This window comes from Physcomitrium patens, chromosome 3 (genome assembly GCF_059467195.1).
Source record: "Physcomitrium patens ecotype Gransden chromosome 3, ASM5946719v1, whole genome shotgun sequence".
Taxonomy (NCBI): Eukaryota; Viridiplantae; Streptophyta; class Bryopsida; order Funariales; family Funariaceae; genus Physcomitrium; species Physcomitrium patens.
This window is the reverse complement of record NC_143412.1, coordinates 1-13,401: the sequence shown is the minus strand read 5'-3', so window position 1 is coordinate 13,401 and position 13,401 is coordinate 1. Positions and strand designations below refer to the sequence as shown.

Sequence of the window (13,401 nt, the reverse complement as noted above, 5' to 3'; positions counted from 1 at the left end):
CGATTCATACAACGATGGCGACTACCAACTCCCCCGTCCACCGATGCTAGTCTCTCCGCTCCGCCGCTCATAAACGATGACTTTTTTCCTCTCCCCACGAAACCCTAAACCTGCTGCCTCTCCAAAACTGCCATTGTATCCCTCGCAAGCCCTTGCTCCTCTTTACTCCACGTCTTTCTCCACCCCCTTCCCTCGGTTGCATCTCATTGGTCACACTTCCGTCTCTCCCAACCTTGAATTGCCCTCCGACCGCTCATTCTCCCCGTGCTTTGCAAGCAAACCTGAACGATGTATTCATTGAGACATGCGCCGCACTATCTTGCTCTTCTGTGAAGCTTGAGGCAGCCTTCGATTGAAAGACTAGGCGACTAGGTTTTGGACCAGCCCGTAGAAGGGGGAAGGGTAATGAGAGTGGCATCCAGGGAACGGTGGCAGTATGGGATGGACGGCGCCCTTCATGTGCCTTTCTCCTGTGCGGGCGCATGTGCCCGGTTTTGGGTGTAAATCTGATCACGACTGGGACCTCGTAGGTCATATTCACTTCTATGAACCCGCATCTATGAATTCATAATTTCCACAGCATGGTTAACTGGTCGTGTGTTCGGCTCACAGTTTTGTGCTTCGCCTCATGTTTGAGTTGAGATAATTGTCAACTTTCTACTTATAATGGTTCAAGTCCTTACAGAAACGGTAGTAAATGAGGGTGTTGGTTTGGGTGAAGGAAGACAAGGAGGTCGCCTCTAAATTATGACTCATGGCACCCAAGGTGGAAACTCTCTCTCAATCAACACACATAGATTTTTTGTGCGAAAATCGTACTTTTTTAAATGGAGGTGTAGTGGTGGTATTATTGAACTCGTATTGTTCTTCTGCAGCTGGAACTAAAGTGTATCTCTAAGCATTTTCAGTCTTGATATTGGAAGTGCAAATGGCATCCAGTAAGTGGGTTATTGCAAATGGCATCCAGCAAGGGTGATATGGCAAGGGAGTTGTGTTTCACAACTGTATTCACCTCATTCCCCTCTTGTTCACAACTGTCGAAACGGCCGGCTTTACTCAGTCTACGACTACTCATGTGGCCAGTTTCGATGACCCAAGATAAACGCTTTGCAGCAGCCATCCCTTGTCATGACTTGAACCTCCACCATGACAACGACCTGCGAGATGAACTGTGGAAAAGGAGGACTGCTCTCAACTGGGTGTCACACGCATGGTCGATCACTTCTCTCAAACTTCACTTGTGTCTTTTGTTTTTGACACTACAGTTCCAAGCTCTTTCATTAAACCTGATTTTAGCCATATGACCTCATATATTTCTACGTATTCCATCTTCCTCTCCGACTAACTATAGGGTACTTAGGTTTAGGAATAAAAATCCAGATCATCTCTTGTTTGTAGGGTATACTTTGGACCTATAAATTGCCACTGGAAGCTTTTATTTCGAAGACTAAGACTATAAATTGTGTACCCTAAACCAAAGTATTGATCTATTGTGAGATCATCAGCTTTGGACATCACCATTTGCAACCCAGGTTTAGGAGCTTTGTGCAACTGATACGGTTATGAGTGGATGGCTTGCAACCTTCGTAGTAATCTACGTCTTCGATCTTAATGTTGTTGTTGTTGAAGCTTAACCGCATTGCTCAAGCGTTGGGCACGACCAGCACCTGTGCTTCCAACATTGAAATACATATTATAAAACGTGCGATAAGGAGGCGTCAAGACCCGGTCTGAGAAAATGTGGAGCAAATACAAAGGACTCACGCTCCGATAGACATTTCCCAATCCCCCACCCGTCCCTCCACCCTGCTCCACAATTCACACCCAATTGGGCATTGCAGTGTCAATAGCCATATGCTGCATTCATTCCTCGTCTCATGCCGTCGTGTTGATTGCCATCAACACCAGCCACCGTCCTTGTCGTTACGTTGGCCGATTCCTTTATGCTTGCCAACCTCCTAAAGTTACTTTGTACCAGGCCCTAGAAAGGAGCAATGGTAGCAAGAAAAGGCGGTCAATTCCAATTACCGGCCATGCAATTCTAAGTGGCAGACATGCATTGAGCTGTTGGCAGCCGATTCCAATTGAACCTGCTCTTTAAAGCCAATTCCAACTAGACCTGTTCTTGGCAGTCGATTCCAATTGAACCTACTCTTGGCAGCCAATTCTAACTAGACGTGCTCTTGGCAACCAATTCCAATTGAACCTGCTCTTGGTAGGCAATTCCAACTGGACCTGCTCTTGGCAGCCGATTCCAATTGAATCTGCTCTTGGCAGCCAATTCCAACAAGACCTACTCTCGACACCCGATTCCAATTGAACTTGCTCTTGGCAGACAATTCCAACTAGACCTGCTCTTGACAGTCGATTCCAATTGAACCTGCTCTTGGCAACCAATTCCAACTGGACCTGCTCTTGGCAACCAATTCCAATTGAACCTGCTCTTGACAACCAATTCCAACTGGACCTGCTCTCGGCACCCGATTCCAATTGAACCTGCTTTGAGTATTATCAGCATTGGCATCAAGTTCAAATGTTCCATATGTAGCCGATGTGTTAACACCGCCGACATAGCACGCCGTTACTCTAGCTCGCGGCGACCCATCGTAACCTCCTCCGCTTCGACCTCTCGTCATCACTACTTGTGCCATTGCAGGCAGCAACCGGAGCTACTTCAGTGTGTGTGTAAAAAATATACACCCAAACGACGATAATTTTGCCCATCTTTACACGATTGCATTTAGTATCGAGCCAGATGCAGCCAACACTCAAACACTCTGTGCGTGAACTTGCATGCATCGCCTCTCCGAGAGCTTTCCTTCCAAAAGTCCAAATATGCCGTCCTTGAGTAGTGGTACTGCCGCGGATCGCAATGCTTAGCTTTGTCGCCTGGGTGGACAAACGAGCACTCCGTTCAATCATGGATCCTCCTCTTCGTCCATCGCTTTACCTTGAATTCAAACATCCACAACTGATCGACCCATATATGTCCACCACCGGCTATGCCTCCTCGTCCTTGTTGTTCGACGGCAGAAACTTATTGAATAGTGCATGAAAAAGTATCGGTGACCCCAATGACAATTCCCCGGCTTCCAGCGATGATGCCGACCTCAAGCTCAACCCTTGTAGGGCCGCTTCACCCGCTCCACTTCTCGCTTCCCGCTCCTCGTCTCAATCAACGATTCCTTATCCAACATCGAAAACCTTGAGATTTCACCCCTCGACACAGGCAAGCTCGACGGGCTCAAAAAGAAATTATTAAATGCGTGCAACTGCGTGCTCTTCCTGCCCCTCAAGTTGTGGCTCCTCTGATACATCCCACCCAACGTGCTATCTACAAGCACCTCATCGACAGGACCCTGACCCTCAGCTTTCCTGATTCACATTTTGAATGTTACAAATTGTGTCATCCTTTCTTGTGTTCAGTGTGAGAAGCATGCAGCATCTTCCTTCGTTGCATGCCATGCATGCAGGTGGATGCTTTCCGTTTTAACATTATTTTCCATCTCCATGATATTAGACTAGAAAATTTTTCACCAGGATATGGTTTTCTATAGAGTCGAGTTATGGAAATCAATTGGAGTTCTAGTGGGAGGATTTGATTCTCATGTTGCCCGGACTACATTAGAATAGATTACATCGGGTGTAATCATAGAATCGTATGGTATGACATCTGTTCAACCTTGGTCATCTCATTGAGCCTAGTATATAATCCGTCGACCTCCGCCAATTGGGAACCATACATACACACACACACACACACACATGGAAGCATGTAGAGTTTTAGACACAGGTTGACATGTTATGCAGGTGGTAGAGTAGATAAGAATTGACCTAATAAGGAACATGTGAAGCGATGTAACGTCCCTCTGTCTCAAGCTCCTATTTCAACCTAAAACACAACAAAGGAACACAATCACTCACCGTAGAAAACACACACACACACACACACACACAAAATAAATAAATAAATAAAACAGAAACAAAAAAAATAAAAAAACAAAAAACAAAAACAATGCAAATCGCCCCAAGAATGCCTCAACTTCACTTCGAAAGAAAAAATAGATCAACACAAGGCAGCCGAATTTTGATCCAACACAGGGTCACCTCCAATGCTTGGAGTTCGAGCTTGGAGTCTGGCTCACCTCGCCTTACATCACAACTTCATCTTTGACTGGACTAGGTAAACTTGGTTTAGGGTTTTAGGGTTTTAGGGATTAGAGGTTTTGCAACACTCGCAAATTGTGAAGCTTAATTCACAATTGCTTTCATGCCTCCACTCATTTTCAACGCTACAATTCAAGATTACTGGTTGCTGCATACCTCAGAATGCAATAGCTTTCATCATTTCATGTGAGCCAAGGGAAGCAGCACCCCTTAACAAATAACCAACACTTTCTATACAACATAAAACAAAAAAACACAAACAAAGCTAAATACAAAAAATGGACCAACAGCCCGAATAAAGCAACAAAATATATAAAACAAATGTGTCATATAAAACTTGAAAACCTAGAAATGAACAAAAAGTCCACATTCTCTATCAACACAAAAATCCCAACAACAACAACAATAACAACAACAACACAAAAAAAAGAAAAAAAAAAAGAAAAAAAAAAACTATAATACCTTCCAAGAGACCGCAAGCAAAATCTTGCACAAAATATATTTCTAAATAAACCCACATGCATTCGAGGACGGCGAATACATGCGACAGCTCATGAACTTGAGTAGTAAATCCTGTCCTTGTATCCATAACAAGAGCCCATAGATTTGTACAAGAAGCCACACTGCTTATATACAGACCGTCTTCATTACCCTTTTCCACGTACTCCGTAAGCCGGGAATCAGCTGCATCGTAATGATACCTGCACGTCGAAACAAATGTAGGAATGAAAGTTCAATAAATGGGTCTGTCCAAATCCAGGCTGCTTGCTGAAAGTAAACGCATGTCGTAGAAATCGGAATAGCTGATCGACATCCAGGAGGACAAAGTCAAAATCGACGATACACACATGACCGGGCTCATGCCTAACTGAGCAACATCACACCACATCAATGACGAAAGCTCGCACCGCCTTACCTCTGCTTCATTTGGCCACCGAGCGTTGTAAACGTTGTAATCCATTGAGTTGCGGGCATTCCTAACCGGATCTTTTTCTTAGGTTGGTCATCCTCATCTTCTTCAACATTTGATTCGCCCTCTCTTCTGACCAACCTGTATGGAACACTAGAAACAAAAGGCTTTATTAATATGATGATCAAATGAAGAGTAGGTTCAAAAAAAGAATCCTCAGTGTAGGGACAGGAAAAACGAAGCAAAAGAAGGTCATAGAATGCACCTTTTCAACACCGTCTGTGTTTATGGTCTCACAGTAGGATTAGGACTCAAGATGGAATCGAAGAGTAGAACGAGCTTGCCGTGGTTTGGCTCTTCATCGAACTTCATATTTGTGACCATCTCCAAAACGTCTGTTTAAAAACGGAACCGCGCAGAAACAGCACAGCATTTCGGGAGAAGTTGCCATTTTCTTCTTCCACACCAGAAAATCTTTGTTGTCGCCCTACAAAACCAAATATATAGAGCACGTCCAAATGAAAAATAGTGAGAAAGAAGGAAGGAAGGAAGGAAGGAAAAATAAATAAATAAATATATATATATATATATATATATCGCATTGATCACTTCTTCATTAGCTACTAGCTACAAAGTTGATCAGTACCTGATAACCTTGCCAAGGAAGACTACCCCACATAAGGAATACCAAAGTATAAGCCAGTGATCCCAAGTCGTCCTTCCTACTCCCAGTCCTTCCCATATGTGCATGCACACTCGCATAGCGAACAGTTCCACTGCATGTACGAAAATTACACAGAATCAAAATATAGCTCAAAAGCAAAACAGTCGCTCCCAACCGCCAAAACAGGAATGGCAACTACAGATCAGGACAAGAGAGGGAGAAGAGCCTCACCGGAACACATCAGGCCTTTGGTCATATTCTACATGCTGACCGATTATACCATCCCTCCATCGAGTAGCTGCATATATAGGAGAAAGACGTTAATCTTGGTGTGAAATTGACTTGTGCATGGACGTAGCGGTAATAAACTCATCCAATTCTCAGTCCAGATGTTCTTCATGTAACAGTTAACAAATGTTAAAAAAAACGAATGTAACGCCAAATTGGAGCAAAGGAGGTTGCTAATGTGTGAACAGAGAACGAATTGTAGCACAACGATACTGAAAACTCACCAAGCCCGAGATGTACAAAAAAAAGCTTCTTCTCTTCAGGTGTATTGGGTTGTCTCAGGAGAAAGTTCTCGGGCTTCACGTCTCCATGTGCATACCTGCTCAATCAGAACGAGCTGCCCTAAATACTTGCGCTTGACCCCGAAGAGTTCCAGACATTCCAGAGACTTGGCCCGAGCATATCCATGACCTACAGCATGTGAACGAAGTCAAAATCGGATTAAAATAAATAAATAAATATATAAATAAATAAATAAATCATGAGACAAGTTTGAAAAGAAGACGACTACATGAAAACTAAAGGTCTGCTTGGACTACAACAATTCAATATGTGACTCACCATGACGTAGTAGTCGCCTTGTCGACCTTTGCAATATACGCGACTAATACCATGGCTGCCACCAAGAGTGTTGGAGAAAGAACCCGCGCCAACCATGGAGGTTTAGGAGACAAGCCCTAATCACATTTGAATGATGAAAATAAGAAATGCAGAAAAGTAATTGCGACACTAGTAATCACATCCGAAGAGTGAAATCACAATGGTACGAGCTCGAGACGCACTTGTAAACTTGCCACTCACAAGGAGGACCATGATTGTAGCCCTTACCACTCCGATGCTCGAACTTGCTCAAACTTCAACCCCGCAACCTGCACAAACGAGTTCAACGTGACTACAAAAACTTATTATATTAATACCTATAAGACCTCGATGTAATGTGTAGAGCATCTCTCAAACATGCCGCTGCGATCAAGGTTTAGAGCAAAACAAATTGTAAGAAATTGAATACTTCAACGGCCTGTGGTGTAGTACGCTCCGTCCCTGTCATTACGTTGGCTGATTCCTTTATGCAATGTACCAGGTTTAGGGACTACAGCAGTGAATGAAAAACAAGAACCATGAGGAGGCTTAAAACAAACCCCATGTTCATTGAGCCAAAAAGTTGTCAAATCTTCTAATTCCATCCCAAAACAAATTCAATCCTAAACCAAGTTTCAACAATCCATGAAACAATTAAATTGGGAACCATGCACCACACAAACATGGAAGCATGTAGAGTTTTGGACAACGTTTTACATGTTATGCAGGTGGTGGAGTAGACAAGAGTTGACCTAATAAGAAACATGCAAAGCGATGTAACGTCCCTCTCCTTCAAGCTCCTACTTCAACCTCAAACACAACGAAGGAGCACAGTTACTCACTTTAGAAAACAAACAAAACAAACTAAAACAAAATAAAAAAAATAAAATAAAAAATCGATTCAAATCGCCCCAAGAATGCCTCAACTTCACTTCGAAAGAAAAACAGATCAACACAGAGCAGCCGAATGTTGATCCAGCACAGGTTCACCTCCAATGCGACTAGGTTTACGAGCTTGGAGTCTGGCTCGCCTCGCCTCGCCTCGCCTCACATCACAACTTCGCCTTGCCCTCAATACGTTACTTGATTACGGTTGTGAGTCTGAACACAATACTTTCGCATTCGGGGATCTTCACTACACATGCAACTAAGTGCATTTCACTCCAATACTTTTTTACGTCAGTGTTATAATTATTTAAAATAGAATTTGTGGAGCATCAAAAAATAAAAAAAACCAAAGAGTAAATATAAATTTGGTCTATGGAGACAAAGAATTCAAGAAGTTCGAAGGAATTCAAGAAATTTCAATTCAGAATTTAGAAACTTGTGCCGAACTGGGACTCACATTGAGATTGAGAGTCACGGGACTAGGGAGACTCACGCCGGGATCGAGGCTCGCAAGACCGAAACTCGCACCGACACTGGGACTCACAAAACTGGGACTCTTATCAGGACTAGGACTCGTAGAACTGAGACTCGCGCTGGGAGTGGAATTCATGCCAAGCCTGGGACTCGTGGAATTGGGACTTGTATCAAAACTGGGACCCACTCCGAGGTCCGCTAATTGGTGTCACATCCAATCCACACTCCCATTGTGAGGGTGCGAGTCTTGATTCCACTGCGAGTCCTTGTCCCAGTTCCTTGCCCCGGTGTCTCACTCCCTCCCTCTCCCACCATGCATCATTCGAATTTTCTTCCCTTTCTTTTCGGTGTACAGGGTGAGATTGGCCACCGGACACTGAATGTTTGTTGCTTGTCTGTCGTTGTGTGGAGGGGAGTGAGAGGGTCGGTCTGAGCACATGCACTGAGTGTTAGTTGCTTGTTTGTCGTCGCCTAGATGTGGAGGAAGAAGGGGGGGGGGGAGGAGGAGGGTTTAGGGTTTAAGGTTTAGGGTGTAGGAAAGAATGAATTTGATGCTGTAGGGGCATTATTGCCACCATGGAACTCCTATGTGCCTTTTGTTCAATGCGTCCTCTATGGGAATAGAAACTGTTGATGAAGTTGTGTTGGTTGCAGTGCAAAGATGGAGTTTTTCTTCTGGCCACATTTGATAGTGGTAACTAAGGAGTAACCAGGTTTAGCCGTGGCTATGGTTCCATCAGTGCTTATCAAAGAGGGACAGGAAAATCTGTAAACTTGGTCGAACGAGTCCCAAGCTCCGTAAAAATGATGCTACCAAGCAGATTCCCACTAAACCTGGGACAACACAAAAAAGACAAGACTTGAGCTCCGTGAAAATGATGCTACCAAGCAGATTCCTACTACACTTGAGACAATACAAAAAAAAACTACTCGAACTGTACTAAAATGCGAAAGGCAAGAACTGCTCCAAAATTACAGGGCATGGCTTCTGGGATGGGAAGAGGCGAAGTGTCTGTTGGAAGTAGAACGAGAGAAGGTAGCCAAATTGGAACAGGAAAAAAGGGGGATATTGGTTGACCAGTACATTGGATTGAAATGGAAGAGTTACGGGCAGAAATAGGAACCTAGAAAGCTGCTGTAGTCACAAAATTGGAGAGTGACCCAGCCAGTATTGGTCGGTCACGGATGTCTGCCCCACCAGTTTCAACAATCGATGAATTGGAGGTGAAGGTGAGGCAACAGCAGCACCAATTGGGAGTAACCAAGTTGTCAGGATTCTGCAATTGGAGGCCCAAGTTCGTGAATTGGGTTTAGGGTACGATGAAGACTTATCAGTCTAATCGCGGAGAGAGCCGATGGAAGTATCGGAGGAGGACGAGGACTCATCATTAGAGCCAGAACCTGTGGGGAACCACCTCCAGTAAATGTTGGAGTTGACCAATCCGGCGAGCCTAGAGTGGTAGAAAATTTGTAGGAAAAATCACTAGAAAAGGTTTTACCAGTTCATTGTTGGCGAGGACGCCGCACAGTTGGGAGCGGGGCCAAGTATAATGGGTAGGATTTCCTTTTTGTTGTTGTTTTTTTTTTTTTTTTTCTTTTTTTTTTTTTTTTCTGTGTCTTACAATACATTGTATGTAGGGTTAAGAAAAGCCAGTAAATTGATGAGTGGATAGTTTAGAGGGTTTGATGGATGATTAGGAAGGAAGAAGTAGTCAACATCGGATGTGTAATGTTTGGTATCCGGGGGTAAGTACGAACCTGTTGAAGAAAGAAGTAGAAGGGGCCCAAAAACTGTGAAAGCGTAGAGCTCGGGGCAAGCTTGGTGCTATCTCTTGTTTGTCTTTTTTCTTTTTTCTTTTCTTTTCTTTCCTTGGTTTTGTTTTCTTTTGAGGTAACTCCAGAGTCGAGAGATTGGAATCCGTTCCGATTGTTGAACAAACGTAGATCAAGAGTATTGTGAGGGGAAATAGAAATTGAATCTCTATGTTGTTGAGTGAGAAATCGAATTCGTGAATATTGAGTTCCGTTTGGCAGATTGAAAGCCGATGACCGAAGATATGGGTGTGGTTCAATTGTCAGGGACGATGTTGTGCCGTATTGGCTGTAATGATTGAACAGCGAAAGACATCCATACAAGAGATGGGTAGAATTGGATGCGTCCAGGTTTAGAATGTGGAAGAGATGATTAGTTTCGGAATGTGTTATCAGTGTGAAGATATATATCCAGTGATGGAAACATAGTCAGTGGATATGTGCGGTCCGTCAAGGCAATGCAATATTACATGATATGGTGTCATGAGATGGAAGAAAGACAAGTGAGTGGAATAGGAGATTTGTGAGAGACGAGATTACAAACGGTTCATATTCGACTATCAAGAGGAATGTATGGATGGTTATAGAAATTGATGTCATTTTAGATTTGGAGCAACATTTCTTACGTAACCGCTTTTCTCGACTAAATCATTCATCCTACCTCCTGAATTTAGTGCCCGATGGATGATTCATCTATTTTACCAGGTTCTCTAACCAATGTCCGACAGAAACCAGGTTTTCTACCCACTCTACAAGCATAACCTTTGCACAACAAAACCAATTCATGCTCTTCTCCCAAGTGAGTTGAGATCGTTGCAACAATCAATAGAGCCCGTAGATCTCCGCCTAGCATGCTGATAACCAGGTTTTCATCACACGCTCTATCTAATTCATTGTGTTGTGAAGACGATGATATCTCCCAATACTCTCCTTTGGTTGGATGTCAAGGCGCTCCCGTAAGATATTGCAAGAGAAACAAAGAGCCAGTTACTGAGATGAGCTTCACAAAGATAAATTGAGCGAGGAAAACAATGATTGAGTACTCGCTGAGGCAGCACTGCCACCGGCACATGCAATTGTCACCCTGAACCCTGAAAACCACCCATTTGAATTTTCCTCTGTTGTGATATTCAAGCTGCTCTTCACCAGGTATCCAACTTTCGGTTGATTCCGCAATCAACCGAAGGCTTCATCCATGTTTTGCAGGAATCATGAATGAAAACATAACAAATCAAAATTTAAAAGTGAAAGATTATGTGACCAGGAAATAGAAAAAACCTGGCATAGGTCGGAAATCAAACACAAAGTAATGTCCACAACAGTTTGTGGGGACCCGAGCTTTTTCATGAGTCTCAATTTTTGTACATCACATTGAGACAAGAATGAGAGTGATGTGAATACTTTGACATGTGAATGAAAGTGATGTAAAATACAGTAATGAAAACCAATTGTGAAGGATTTTTGGTTGATCAAGTATAAGTCCACACCTACACGAGTAGTGTGGCAACCCCGAAGAACTCACAGTCTCTCGTACTTCTCCAAGTTCCTCCATTTGTCCTTCAAGTCGACTTCAGTGCACCCACGAAATGCATCTGCATTGTCGTTCAAAATCTTCTTCCAATGTCCTTTCCCATGCTCTTGGACTCCCCGCTTCAAAAGCTCAACCTCTTCATTCTACCATTTCTTTTGTGTTCATCTTTGTGTCGAGCCTGATCCAATCCCAAGAAGAGACTCACCGTGTTTACATTCACGTACAGTTTGCTCAGAATTGCAAATCAGCACTTCATCGCAAAGGTCAATCTCCTGAAAAGGCCGCTTCTCCCTCTGCCCTCCATGCATGAAGCCCACCCTACATATGATTTTGGAAGGAGACCAAGACGATTCTAGGACACGGGCGGTTGCTTTGGTATTGTGGAGGCCCGGGTCGAGCAAAAGGGGATGTGATGGAGACGAAAAAGAGTCTTGTGAATTACTAGGATGTGGGTACTCGGAGGAAAGCTGAGAGTAGTGTGCGTTTGAGGAGGGCCTGTCTTTATCTTCATACATGTTATCATCTTCCAAACCTGGTGCGTGTGCCAGAGGAGGCAGGTTCAAAACAGTGAGCCCTAAACATTGAGAGGTAGTCCCTGGATTTTTCAAGCGCACATGCTGTTTACATATTTCTGCTTGATCCTTCACAAGCTTCTTCAGCGAGTGATGGGCATCTTCCAATACTACAATTGATCTCTTTACCTCTGCAATCTTGATATCCAAAATTTTTTTTAGCTCACTTTGTGATGCTCGAAGTGCTCCTTCCAACTGCTTGAACCTCCTGTCGACCAGGTTTAGGGTTTAGGGTTTAGGGTTTAGGGTTTAGGGTTTAGGGTTTAGGGTTTAGGGTTTAGGGTTTAGGGTTTAGGGTTTAGGGTTTAGGGTTTAGGGTTTAGGGTTTAGGGTTTAGGGTTTAGGGTTTAGGGTTTAGGGTTTAGGGTTTAGGGTTTAGGGTTTAGGGTTTAGGGTTTAGGGTTTAGGGTTTAGGGTTTAGGGTTTAGGGTTTAGGGTTTAGGGTTTAGGGTTTAGGGTTTAGGGTTTAGGGTTTAGGGTTTAGGGTTTAGGGTTTAGGGTTTAGGGTTTAGGGTTTAGGGTTTAGGGTTTAGGGTTTAGGGTTTAGGGTTTAGGGTTTAGGGTTTAGGGTTTAGGGTTTAGGGTTTAGGGTTTAGGGTTTAGGGTTTAGGGTTTAGGGTTTAGGGTTTAGGGTTTAGGGTTTAGGGTTTAGGGTTTAGGGTTTAGGGTTTAGGGTTTAGGGTTTAGGGTTTAGGGTTTAGGGTTTAGGGTTTAGGGTTTAGGGTTTAGGGTTTAGGGTTTAGGGTTTAGGGTTTAGGGTTTAGGGTTTAGGGTTTAGGGTTTAGGGTTTAGGGTTTAGGGTTTAGGGTTTAGGGTTTAGGGTTTAGGGTTTAGGGTTTAGGGTTTAGGGTTTAGGGTTTAGGGTTTAGGGTTTAGGGTTTAGGGTTTAGGGTTTAGGGTTTAGGGTTTAGGGTTTAGGGTTTAGGGTTTAGGGTTTAGGGTTTAGGGTTTAGGGTTTAGGGTTTAGGGTTTAGGGTTTAGGGTTTAGGGTTTAGGGTTTAGGGTTTAGGGTTTAGGGTTTAGGGTTTAGGGTTTAGGGTTTAGGGTTTAGGGTTTAGGGTTTAGGGTTTAGGGTTTAGGGTTTAGGGTTTAGGGTTTAGGGTTTAGGGTTTAGGGTTTAGGGTTTAGGGTTTAGGGTTTAGGGTTTAGGGTTTAGGGTTTAGGGTTTAGGGTTTAGGGTTTAGGGTTTAGGGTTTAGGGTTTAGGGTTTAGGGTTTAGGGTTTAGGGTTTAGGGTTTAGGGTTTAGGGTTTAGGGTTTAGGGTTTAGGGTTTAGGGTTTAGGGTTTAGGGTTTAGGGTTTAGGGTTTAGGGTTTAGGGTTTAGGGTTTAGGGTTTAGGGTTTAGGGTTTAGGGTTTAGGGTTTAGGGTTTAGGGTTTAGGGTTTAGGGTTTAGGGTTTAGGGTTTAGGGTTTAGGGTTTAGGGTTTAGGGTTTAGGGTTTAGGGTTTAGGGTTTAGGGTTTAGGGTTTAGGGTTTAGGGTTTAGGGTTTAGGGTTTAGGGTTTAGGGTTTAGGGT

The 13,401-nt window shown here is 43.5% G+C and overlaps 1 pseudogene; it reads right to left on the bottom strand.

Moving 5' to 3' along the window:
* Positions 1-3,116: 3,116 nt before the first annotated feature.
* Positions 3,117-7,173, bottom strand: LOC112280573 (casein kinase 1-like protein HD16; annotated as a pseudogene).
* Positions 7,174-13,401: the final 6,228 nt, after the last annotated feature.